Raw genomic sequence first — 12294 nt, forward strand, 5'->3', positions numbered from 1 at the left:
TTTCAGCCTTATACAGTTTGAAATGAAGCAGCTTTCCTCTGGATAAATTTTGTGCTTCATCTAAGCTCACGATTCATGCAGAAAACAGCTCACCCCTCACTTTCTAGCACAGAATTTGAAGCATATAGATCCTTTTTCTGTTGTCTCTACTTGGACTGCGTGTCATGTTGTTCCTCGAAGAAAAAAGGTGTAGACCTGTGATCACTCTGTATTATGTTTGTCACATTGCTAGTAACAAGCAGCGCGTAGCTCCCTATTCAGGTCTGCAGTGGCGGTCCTAGCCTGTTTGGCGCCCCGGGCGAACACTCCCTCTGGCGCAGTGTTGCCAACTCCTCAGTAAGGAAAATCGCTATTGGTTGTCCTAAAAGTCGCTAGAAGTCGCCAAATGACGTCATCGCCTAATTTGCATAATTAGTCATGCTAATTTCATTGTAACCTACGTTGTTGGAGAGAGAAATAACATCGTGGAAGAGACATGAAGTGAGTAAAAAACGTCCTAAATGCATTTAGAGTTTATTTAGAACTACAAATTAAATTTCTTTTAGCAATTATTGTTTTTTAATGTCACAATTCCAACCCTGCTCCTTTATCCGGGCCTGGACCGGCAAAAGTGACCCGAAATAGGCACTCTGGTGGAGTTACTTTGTGTGTGAGAGTGAGTGTTTATAAGTAGTTTTAAACCTTGTGATCCACAAAACAGCATAACAGTAAAAGAACTGACTGCGTTACAGTCAGTGCGGGAGCAGCGGCTTAGCCCATGCGCGATTCATTTGCCGTTTGGACGCACAGGTGTGAACGTCTCCTGCCCTAATAGCAGCTGGGGGAGGACTATCCTCCGCCCGTGAGCGCTTTGGCACAGGTGAGGTGCCCAAGGCAGCACCGCTGCTTGTTGAGAGTAAGAGCGATACGTCAAAAAATCGTCATAAATAAGTCTCCAATAATACCAGAAAAAGTCGCCAGATTTGTCGCTAGTCGCTTTTTAGGAAAAAAAGTTGCTAAGGGGATCTGAAAACTCGCTAAATATAGCAACAAAGTCGCTAAGTTGGCAACACTGCTCTGGCGCGTGCCCCCACCCCCACACACACACATATAAAACATATTAAGGATTATACATTAACATAAAACTGTTGTCGGAACCATACTGAATTTCGCCAGAGAAACACACACACACACACACATATGAAGAGAGCAAGAGTATGCATTGTATGCAAATGGCTACCAAACAGCCATCGTAATTCGTCATACAATGAGAACAGGACAAATCAACAACTGACAATGACTAATTAATATTAAAATCTGTAACATGATGTATTGTTTGGAGTTTAGTCTGTTACTGTTGCTATTTTTACCATTTCTTCTTGGAGCAACTGTAACCCACATAATTCCCTTAGGGATTAATAAAGTATTCTGATTCTGATTGTTTCAGGATGACCTGCCGTGATCCAATGACACATCTGCTTACCTGTATCTTTAGCTCGTTTCTCCTCCTCTTCTTTTCTCTTTTTTCTAAACTGAGCATCTGATGGCTTTGGATTCACAACATTATAAATGAAATGTGCTCTATTTGGAAGCAGCAGTCTCGTCTCTATATATACTGGACTGTATGTCAAAGTTTACTTTGACTTCAACAGCGAGCAGGCGCACTGACGGCTCTGCGCTCACTTTTCGCATATAGAATTATAAGTCTGTATCATGATGTCTGGTGTTTTCGTGTTTGTTGTTTTGTTTTTATTTTGTTTTATTTTGCGAGTTGGTTATTAGATGCCGCTCCAGCCAGCCAGAGAATCCCCCGCTGCCCCGCCCTCTCCTCCCTGTGCCGCAAGCAGCAGGCGCACCTCGCAAACGAAGGGCGCCCTTACTCCCAGCAAATGGACGATAGAAAACCGATTGGTGCCTATGCCATTCCCAATATGCGCTGGCTGATGTCGGGGCAGCATGAGTACGAGCAAATTTTTTTTTTTTTTTTTTGCCAATGCCTGTGATGCTGCCCCCCACCACGATGCCGCCCCGGGCAACCGCCCATGTCGCCCGTATCAAAAACCGCTACTGCAGGTCTGTTAACTTGCAACCAGCTAATTTGCACTGCTGTGGATCGCGGTGGTCATTGTAGAAATGAACTGATTGTGTTTGTGTTCATTAACTAGTGTATCCGTAGTATATTACCTTTGAACTCTCAACTTCCTTCAGTGCTTCATTCCGACTGTCCCCACACTGATTTTTCCCTCTTAGTAAATTTAGTTCTTAATGAGAAGCTGCAGCAGCAGGAACTTTCAGTTTCAGTTTCACATAGTCGTGCGCATGCTGAAGAAGGAAACATGGATCAGTTTGCAATGTCGATGTGATGCAATGTTTTCTTTTAGTATAGGGTGTCTAGGCAGTGAGTCTTTTGGAATATGAGCAGCCTTAAGTGCATATGAGAGCATGAGGGTGGGAATGGATGTTTGTGTCTGTGTGTGCCTGTATGTCTGTGTCTATATGTCAGGTTGGGTATCAGACGCCACCTCTCTGGGGACATCTCAGGCCCTCCAAGGTTTGGAGGCCTATCTCCACCCACCACCACTTCCCCTGCCAGTGGCGGACTCCCTCAGGCGTCGGTGCGTTGGTGGTTCTTTGTGTCTGGGGGTGGGCGTCCGGGTACACACCGGCTCACTCCTTGGCGGCCGCTTATCGGGGCCTGGAGCCTGGGGCTCGCTCGGGCCACTTCGGAGGTCACTCAGGCACAGCTGGCTGCCGGCGGAGCTCACGGGCGCGTCACTGCAACTCCCCCTGGCTTCTGCTCCGCGGCTGCTGAGTGAGCCCTCATCTGGGACTCTCCTCAGCTCTTACTGGGACAGTGGCGCGGCTGCCCCTCTGTTGGTCTTCCTTGGTCTCTTGTGTTCTGGGGGCCTCTGGATGTCTGGAGTTTTGATCTCCTCCATACCTGCTTCATGCCCTGGAGGACGGGGCTGTGGCTCCCCCACACCCTCTAGCAGATCGTTACATGGAGAAACCTTTGGAATGCAAGCATGCTGATCCACACAGGTATGCACACAGGTGTACACACGGGTATTCACAGACGCGGACTACAGCTTTCTTGGCTGCTGCCTCAAAGCACATTGTGCGCTGTCTATCTTGCTTGCTGCACAATATCATTTATTATTTAGTATCTACTGATATCTACTGCTAGCTAGTTTATTGTGATGGTGCCGTTTTTTTTATTATGTTGCTCTTTGTTGTTTGCTTTCTCTTCTGTTTTTTTTCTCCATACAGGTGACCCAGGTGTTTTGTTTTTGTTTTTTTTTTTTTTCTTTCTTCTTCCCCTTCTCACCGTCTCTTCTCCCCTTTGGTTTTCTTTCTCTCCCTCTCTTTCTTTCATTCTTTCTCCCTGTCCTATCCCCCAGTCATGTCTGTCCCGTTTGTAGCAACTGAAAATAAAATAAATTCATAATTATAATAAAGGTCAATCAAATGGACCAATATGGCAAGGCCATGATGATCCACTTGGTAAAATAAATCCGCTTGGCATCTTTCTTGGCCTTAAGACAACAATTCTGATGGCTAAAGATCCAAACGGGACACAAAAAAAAAAAAAAAAAAAAAAAAAAAAAAAAAGGAATATGAGCAGCCTTTTTAAGGTCACAACAGGGCATCTCAATCTGATTTAAGTCTAGACTTTGAGTATGTATTTTGTTGTAGATGAGAGTTAGACTTAGTGCATTCAGATGATTGTCCTGTTGCATACCCTAAGTGTGCTTGAGCTTCAGGTCACAAATTGATGGCCAGACATTCTTTTTCAGGATTTACCAGGTCATGAAATAGCAAAGGAGCCCTAGACCATGACACTAGCACCACTATGTTTGACTGTTGGCATATTGGCCTTTTTAAATTGTTGTGTTAATTTTATGACAGCTGTTACTTGATGAAATGATGATCATTTTGGTGAGCAGTGTTTTTCACCTTAAAATTCCCATTGACGCCATTTTTAACCAGACCTTGACTGAGTCAAGTGAGGCCTGCAGTTCTTTAGATGCTGTTCTGCATTTTGTTATGATGTCTTGCATGAGTCATTGATGTGCTCTTGGAATAATTTTGGTAGGCCAGCCATACAGGTAAAGGTTCATCACATTCTCTTTGTGGATAATGGTTCTCATTGTGGTTCGCTGGGGTCCTAGAAATGGCTTTGCAACCATTTCCAGACTAATAGATGTCAATAACCTTTTTCTCATCTGTTCTTGATTTTCTGTGGAAACTGGCATTATATATTGCTTTTTGAGATTTTTGACTGCTTCACTTTTTCAGACAGGTGATTTCTTGATTCAGTAGGTCTGGCAGTAATCAGGCCTGGGTTTGGTTAGCAATATTGAGCTCAGCTTTCCAAAATAGGTAGTTAATCTTTTAATTCATCATATAACAAGGAGGGTCAATTTGAACTTCCGCAGCAATACCGTGTCTGAACACACTTTGACAATACTAGCTGCAGGCTGAATATCATGCCATGCTACTCATGTGCTGCTTTCAATCCAATATGTGCAGACAAGATGCTGCATGAAGTAACTGCATCACAGCAGGGACAAACAGTTACCTACAAAGAGTGGGGAAAATACCAGGGACAAGAAAAACAGAGTCATTAAAATGCAATACACAAACAGAAGTTGTTAACGTCTATATTTAAAAAAAGGCTTATTACAAATTGTGATCTTTTCATTTTCATATAAATTATGATGAATTCATCATCCCCCTGCAGATTCTACACTTTCTGTTGCATGTCACTTTCATTGTATGTCATTTTGACCAGATACCAAAATACCTATGTTTTTTGGTGATTATCCCCTGCTATATCAACATTACGGTATTACACGTAAACACAAAACCCAAGGTTTACAGAGTAGACTATGTAGCTTGTAAAGAAGAAGAATAAATATATATGCATCTATCATTGCTACATGTCTATATCATTCTGTTAAGTGTTTAGAAACAACCAAGGTTTTATTTTTTTTTCATCTGACTATATACAGTATTATACTGAATATATTAAGAATAAAAAGGAAAATTAACCAGAAATGTCTCATACACGAGCGAGTGAAAAGTGCTAGAGGACACAACCTGAAGGAGCCTGAGTGACACTAACACACAAATGCATGTGCTTTACACAAATGTATATATTTAGTATATTTATAGTTAGTTATTAAGCATATTGTGTTCTTATATATTGATCCATTTTGTGTTATACTACCAACTATATGAGTTGTATTTGGATGCTTTAGGTGTGCTATTTTCAAGATGTTTCAGTTTTGAAGTATTATCCATTAATGACCTACGTCAAATCACCAAAGTCTAATCACAAGATGTTTGTGCTGGGAAGATACTTCTAAAAACACAAGTATTTGCTTGGCTTGTTAGTAGTACTGAAAGAAAGTATTTAACATTCAATAAAACATATTATTATTATTAGTAGTAGTAGTATTTAAATGGTATGCCAGTCTCAACTATCCAACAGCTGCCAACTTCAGTTTATTAAATGTAATGTGGCAAAATAAATTGTGAACCCATCTTGTACTTCTCATTGGATGAGGGGAAAATGCCCTCTGATGGGATGGGATGTATTTTTTTTTTGTTAATCCCTACTACCATCTACTTTACTGCTACACAACCACCATCTACACCTATCCCACCACAAGTCTTGTTAATGCAAACCACAGCATAAAAAGGGGTATTTCTGTGTCTCTAGATAATACCAAAGACCAGATCATGATCACAGCAATATGCCTGTCAATCAGACAGTATGGTGTTTGGCCCAGATTGGGTTTATAAAGCCTAAAGAACCCTGTAAGTAATGGGATACGACTCCACACAAGCATCTGTTAAGGATTATCGGGCTTTGGTCCAAGTGTATATTGAGTTAGGGACTTTGCTGGGACACATTTTTGGCAAAAAGATGCCTTATATGTCATGGGCCTGGGTCTGTTACCCGGGGATCATGTGTTATTTTTTGAGTTTAATGAATATTATGAGTTTTATTTGTCTTTGTTAATCATTTATGGTTGTGGTGTGATCTGCTCCTCGTTCCTCGTTTCCCTGTGTGTTGTTGTGTCAGTTTTGCTGCCCCACCAGGTCTGGAGAGTCCCTGCCTTGGAGCCAGCCACACCTGTGATAATAACTCACCTGTTGCTGATCTGCCTAATCAAGGGGCTCTACTTAAGAGAGCAGTGGAGCAGCAGTCAGCGCGGGATCGTTAAACTAGAAATACAGTTAGTGCGGAGCTCGTGTTTTCCATACTTTCTTGTTGGAATGGTTAACGTGTTTAGTCGGCCAGTGGATGGGGCAGTACTCATTGTGGCATCTCTTGTTTCCAGGGTGATTACGGAAACGTGTGGATGGAGCAGTACACAGTTGAACACAGGCACCGAGGAGGACGAAGCACAACCACGCATCACGGAGAGGAATCACGGCACGGGGAATTGGGAAAGCACACACTGTGGAGTGTTGGCACTGTTTTCTGTGTAAATAGACTCACTTTCTCCATTCTAAAAGTCCAGCATTTGGGTTCTCCTTCCGCCAACCCTGACATTATAATTGCCAAAACATCCCTGGTTTGTTGATAAGAGCAATAGAAAAGTAGAGTACAGAACTCTATCTAATCTAATTATTTATCAAGACAAGTATCCATTTGATCACTAGTGATTATAACTAGAGTAGCATGTATAAAAAGTAGGTATTGTTCTTTTTTGTTTTGTTTTTCAACAATAAGATCATTATTTCTTAAAATCATAAATCCTAAGCTTATTGCTGATTGCTGCTAGCTCTTACTATCGCTATGCATTGTGGTTTGCAGTGGAATGATAAATGCTAAAGACAATTTTATAATGAGATTACAGCAGTCTCAATGCTTGTAAACATGCTGAGGTTCAGGTCCATGAGTCCTTCATGGCTGTTATAATATTACAAAAGTAGTCAGTAGATATACAGTATGGTGGACCACACCCATCTTTGAACTTGGCCTTGATTTTTAACTCAGCTACTACAGGTATTTTAACAACAATGAGTATTAAGAAGCCGTGTCAACACACATGTATATTCTATTTTTGGGGCTGGTGGAAATACTCCTTTTCATTTAATATTATTTTGGTTTAAGGTTTGGTTTAAGGCTTGCTTAGCTCTAAGCAACAAAATTATTTGAATATGTTTAAAAAAAAAAACAAATGAAAAAGGAAAGGAAAAAATATACCAGTTCTACATCATTAACTACAGCTTAAGAATACCAGTCTAGCAGAAAGTTTAGAGGCACATTTTACCATCTGCAACCTTGTCATATCTTATCAGCAGATCATTAAATTAAACAAATTTAAACTGGCATTTACATTTAATGCCACATTTGGTTAGTAAGTAAAAGTCTGAAACAAACATTCTACAGTCCAATAAGACATGCAGTAGTGTAGGGTTTAGGCATTTTGTTGGAATTATAGTCAGTGGTCTTTAATACTGACAATCAAGTTTTGTGTCCTTATTGTCAGCATGAATGTTTTTTCCTCAGAAAAAAGCTTACTCGGCACATATACATGCTCTATCTCTTTTAGAATTCCCAGGAGCACTACCATCTACAGCACTGCTACACTTCTGCTTCCAGGGAGCCTTCTCACAATGAATTGAACACATGTAAATTACATGTAAACACCAAAAAGGCAAAGAAGAGTGAGATAAAAGACATCTGTAGTGCAAATGCACCTCTTTTCTATAACCACATGTCTTTATTGATAAGAACTCTCTCTTTCCCTTCTGTCATGTAAAATAAATTTACATTTGAAAGCATACTTTCATATTCACCCTATTTAATAAAGTGGCAAGACTCCCATCTGTAGATAAAGAGACAGTAGTTTGTTGGCCAACTAGTCATTAAATCACTAAAACCACCTACTTTGCTGTCAAAAGTCATGCAAGAGCTGCTTCCTTTAGCAGCTATACAAGTAAATACGTTGTATAATGTAAAATACCGACAAACCCCAGGTCCAAGTAAAAATGAAAAAGTCTGCAAGAGGGATGCCAAAAAAATTATGGCGACTCTCTAAAGACATATCTCAATTGTTGCGCTTGCAATTTCATGAGTAAGAAACAATATATTGATAAATTCCACAGGGATTTATAAGCAGGTCTAGACTCTTCTCTCTACAGGACACTGCTATCATTTATCAAAGCTGAATACATACATATATACATACATATATGTATGTATGTATATATATATGTGTGTGTGTGTATATATATATATATATGTACCTGGGAACAGCTAAGATACTGCGCAGGACCCTCAAGCTCCCAGGCCTCTGGTAGAGGACCCGAGCTTGAAGGATAAACCGCCCGCAGGGGAGTGCTGGGTGTTTTTTTTTATATATATATACACACACACACATATATACATACATACATGCATACATATATATCACATATATATGTATGTATGTGTGTGTGTGTGTATATATATATATATATATATATATACACACACACACATATATATACATACATACATATATATGTGATATATATGTGGCTGTGGATGCAGCATCTTGGTCACACAAAAAACATGCTGTTCTGCACAGGATTTATAAATGCAGTTTGATGTCAAAACTCCTAACTATCCCTTCTGAAAAACTTCAAATCTCCAGGTCATAAAAAGAAAAATTAACCTCAAGTTCAGTTTATTGAAAGAATTCCAAAACAAGTCAGGTGTAGATGAGTGGAGCGCTCTAACATCTCCATCTCAAGATCTATTGAATAGAAGCTCTCAGGAAAGCTTTTACTCCAGGTCAAAATGCAAGAATTAGTTGAGCTGGTTCTTGTGATTTTTTGTGATCTTTCAGGTGTCTGACCATTTAGGTATGTGGTTTGCTTTAAGCAACTGAAAAAAAAGCATCAATACCAAAAAATATAAAAGAATTTTGTCAATGGATATATGTTAGTTAATATTGCTTTTTTCACATAACATGTTCTTGTAGCCTAAATATAGTTAAAACCATTTCAATCGAATTTAGGTCTTTGGATAATGTTTAATTAGTGCCATCATTTTTTATTTTATTTTGTTGGTTGTGCAAATACACAAATACAGTGGATTTAAATCTACAGTGGATGTTATAATCTACAGTAGAAAATCCACAGGTTCAGAGAGACTTTAAGACTTTAAGTAAAGGAGTGAAGACTGAGAAAATGAAAACAAAAACTTTAGGAGTGGCTAAATCGACAATATGGGTCATTCTTAAAGAAAAAGAAATGCAAAGGCCACCTCAGCAACAGCAGAAAACAGCTTAAGTGGATGATGACAGAATTATTTTTTTTAAATACTTTTTTTGAATAAAACCCGTCACATCTAATCAAGGTGCAAATGACTGGTTAAACCAAGGGATAACAAAGATAAATTATAATCAAGAATTATGAAGAAAAAAATAGAAAGTAACGCCTGTAAAACATGGATGAGGCAATGGCACGGTACAGGCATGATCACAGCAAAAACTTTCTGGCATACCTTCACCTACTTCCAAGGTGCATGGAGAGGATAAGAAACTAACAAACCAGGAACTGGTAAACAACTTTATTAACTGACCAACGCGTTTAGGCTTCTGACCCTCACCAGGGTCATGTGTTACTATGACCCTGGTGAGAGTCATGTGTTACTATTATACATCACTTCAAAGCAATTTGTGCTTAAATAAAGGACCAGAAATAGAGAAAAATTTCAAATTAACCAATCACATCTTCATAGACAAACCAGCTGACGTAAAACAGGTTGGTATGGGCATTTGCCAGTGAAACTGGGCCACCAATGTATATTTATGATATGACTGTTGACAAAGTATCAGGATGAATTCACACGTGTACAGAGCTACACACTCTGCTGAGAATCAGCCAAATGCTGAAAAAGTGTGATTCACAATATAAGTGGACAGTGTGAATAGTGTACACAGACAAAGTTACAAAAACAGAAAAAAATTATGGCCAAAGACAGATGTAACTGTGCAATAGTAGCTATTATACTATATTGTACTTTGGTGGAAAAAAGGTGTCCTAGTCCAACTACCTCATTTTGTCATGAGTGTGTAATGGAGGCATTAAGATGCAACCCTAGTTTAGCCCGTTTCAGAGGCTCGCAGCCTGTGAAGTGTCTAAGAAAATAAATCCCACAGCACGTCTTTCAAGGAAGACATATAAACATATTCCAAATGGAGAAAGTGGATTGCTGATGATTGCCTGATGGGATGTTAACATCAGGTAGACAAGCAATTTATTGCGCCATGGAGATTTCATTGTGGACTTCACAAGACAGGAGATATACTGTTTGTTATTGCTTTAAGCTACAAAGCAAAGCTGCCAATGTCATTTTCTGCAACTGTACTTTGGAAAGACACAATGAATCAGTCATCGCTGTCCCTTAGCTCAATCCAAGCTGTCACAGTCTATGAAAGAGTAAATGAGTTATGGGAACATAAGTAAGAGGAAGTATTGTGAAAGCAATCATTACTGGCCAAAGAATCATCTCTTGAAAAGAGCTTTAAAAGGCAGAACTGTGACGTGTTGCTTTGCTGTCTCAAATTTATAGAGATTAAAAATAAAGATTATATAACGCCCAAACACTTTCTAGTTCAATTCATCTGCAAAATCTTATGGGAGTGAACAGGAAGGAGAGAGAGTTGTGGGTTTTTGCAGTGTTATTTAAATGGATAGAAAATGATTCCACAAAACAACTTAATCAGCCGTGAGCTCCTGCAACGTCATAAATGTCATATAAAATAAATAAATACATTTATGCAATCGTTTGTAAGCTTACTGAGCTGATCATAATGAACATGTACAACATTTGGAAATTCGCAGATTTGCTGTGCACTGTATTCAACACTCTTGGTGGTTCTGTATGTAAGGTGCTGATCCGAAACCTCAAGCACTTGTATCCTAACCTGCTAATCACAGGAATCGTGGTTAAAGAGAAGAATGGGCAATGAGCCGCAGGGAAAATTCCTCACCCCCTGGCAGTGCCTCATGGAAACGCCGCAAACGCTGTACGGATTCAAACGTATCAGGGATTATTAAGAGACCTGAGAACAAGGTCAAAGACTTGCAGAAGAACACAGAGCAAGTTAAACTTAACTTCCACTTCATCCCCGAGGCTCTGAAAATACTTAGGAGATAGTTGAGGCAGGCTCTGTTGAAAGCTCCCCCGCCGGCACGCAAAGCTTTACTTTTGATGTTAATTCCTTGAAAGCTGTTTCTTTAGCTGGGGATTAGTGCATGAAGAGCCAGGCTTACCATGCTCTGGCTAATAAAGATGAAACATCTAACACAGGTACTCATACATACACTCGCTTGGGAACAGTGCCTATAAAGTTGCCTTAATTATAGAGAACTCACTTCGCTTCAGTAACTGTAAGAATAGGACGACATTTGTAGTTTGAAAATACTGTGGTATTAAATGCTGAAAAGCCGATGTATTCTTTGGACACAAGTCTTGAAGTAAAATAATGAGTATATAGGCACATCGCTTTCTCAGCTCATACGATCAAAGCTGCCTTCGTAGTATGCGCTCAGTCTCCCCAGATTAGGTCTCGTTACCAAAAGACTGACAATTATGAAGTGTGTCCATTACCGCTGCTGATTAGCCTCCGTGTCTGTTCTGGCTTGAGCGAATGTTGTAGCTAATGATTCTGTGGCAGCGTGCATAGAAAAGCGACACCACAATTCATCTGCCTGGCCAAAATCTCCATGATTAATAGATGTTTCACAAGAACATTCACCCCTTTGAATATTTGAAATGGTTCTCCCCATCACCGAGTCCTCTGCTTTGACAGTTTAAGAAGTAAATTAATCAGTCCCATCACTGCATCTATCCTGCTTTCAAGCACAATGAATGGGTTTTCTTTCATCGTTTACTTGGCTATTTTCCAATAATTAATACCAGGATGATTAATTCCAGTGGCCTTTATTTAGTAAATTGATAGGCATTATTTAACACCAGTGTCTACATATTAACAAAAGGACAATATAAGCTAATTACTTCAGTGAGTCACTAATACAAAACCAATGGTAACCTTAAATCAAATCCTATTATCATAGCTCAGCTTAGTGGAATTTCATTAGACCACATTGTTTTCCGACAGTCTAACTATATTTGCATTTTCTTCTTTTTTCTCATTCTCTGGTCATGGTCATCTCTGACATTTTTGTAATATTAAAAAAAACCTTGTACAAGGTGTATTTTGATTATGGATGAATCTGTGACCCAGTTTGCTCAATGCATTAATATACTGTGGTCACGCTTGTCAGCTTGCATACAGT

Source organism: Simochromis diagramma, unplaced genomic scaffold (assembly GCF_900408965.1).
Source record: "Simochromis diagramma unplaced genomic scaffold, fSimDia1.1 OVJJ01000676.1, whole genome shotgun sequence".
NCBI lineage: Eukaryota > Metazoa > Chordata > Actinopteri > Cichliformes > Cichlidae > Simochromis > Simochromis diagramma.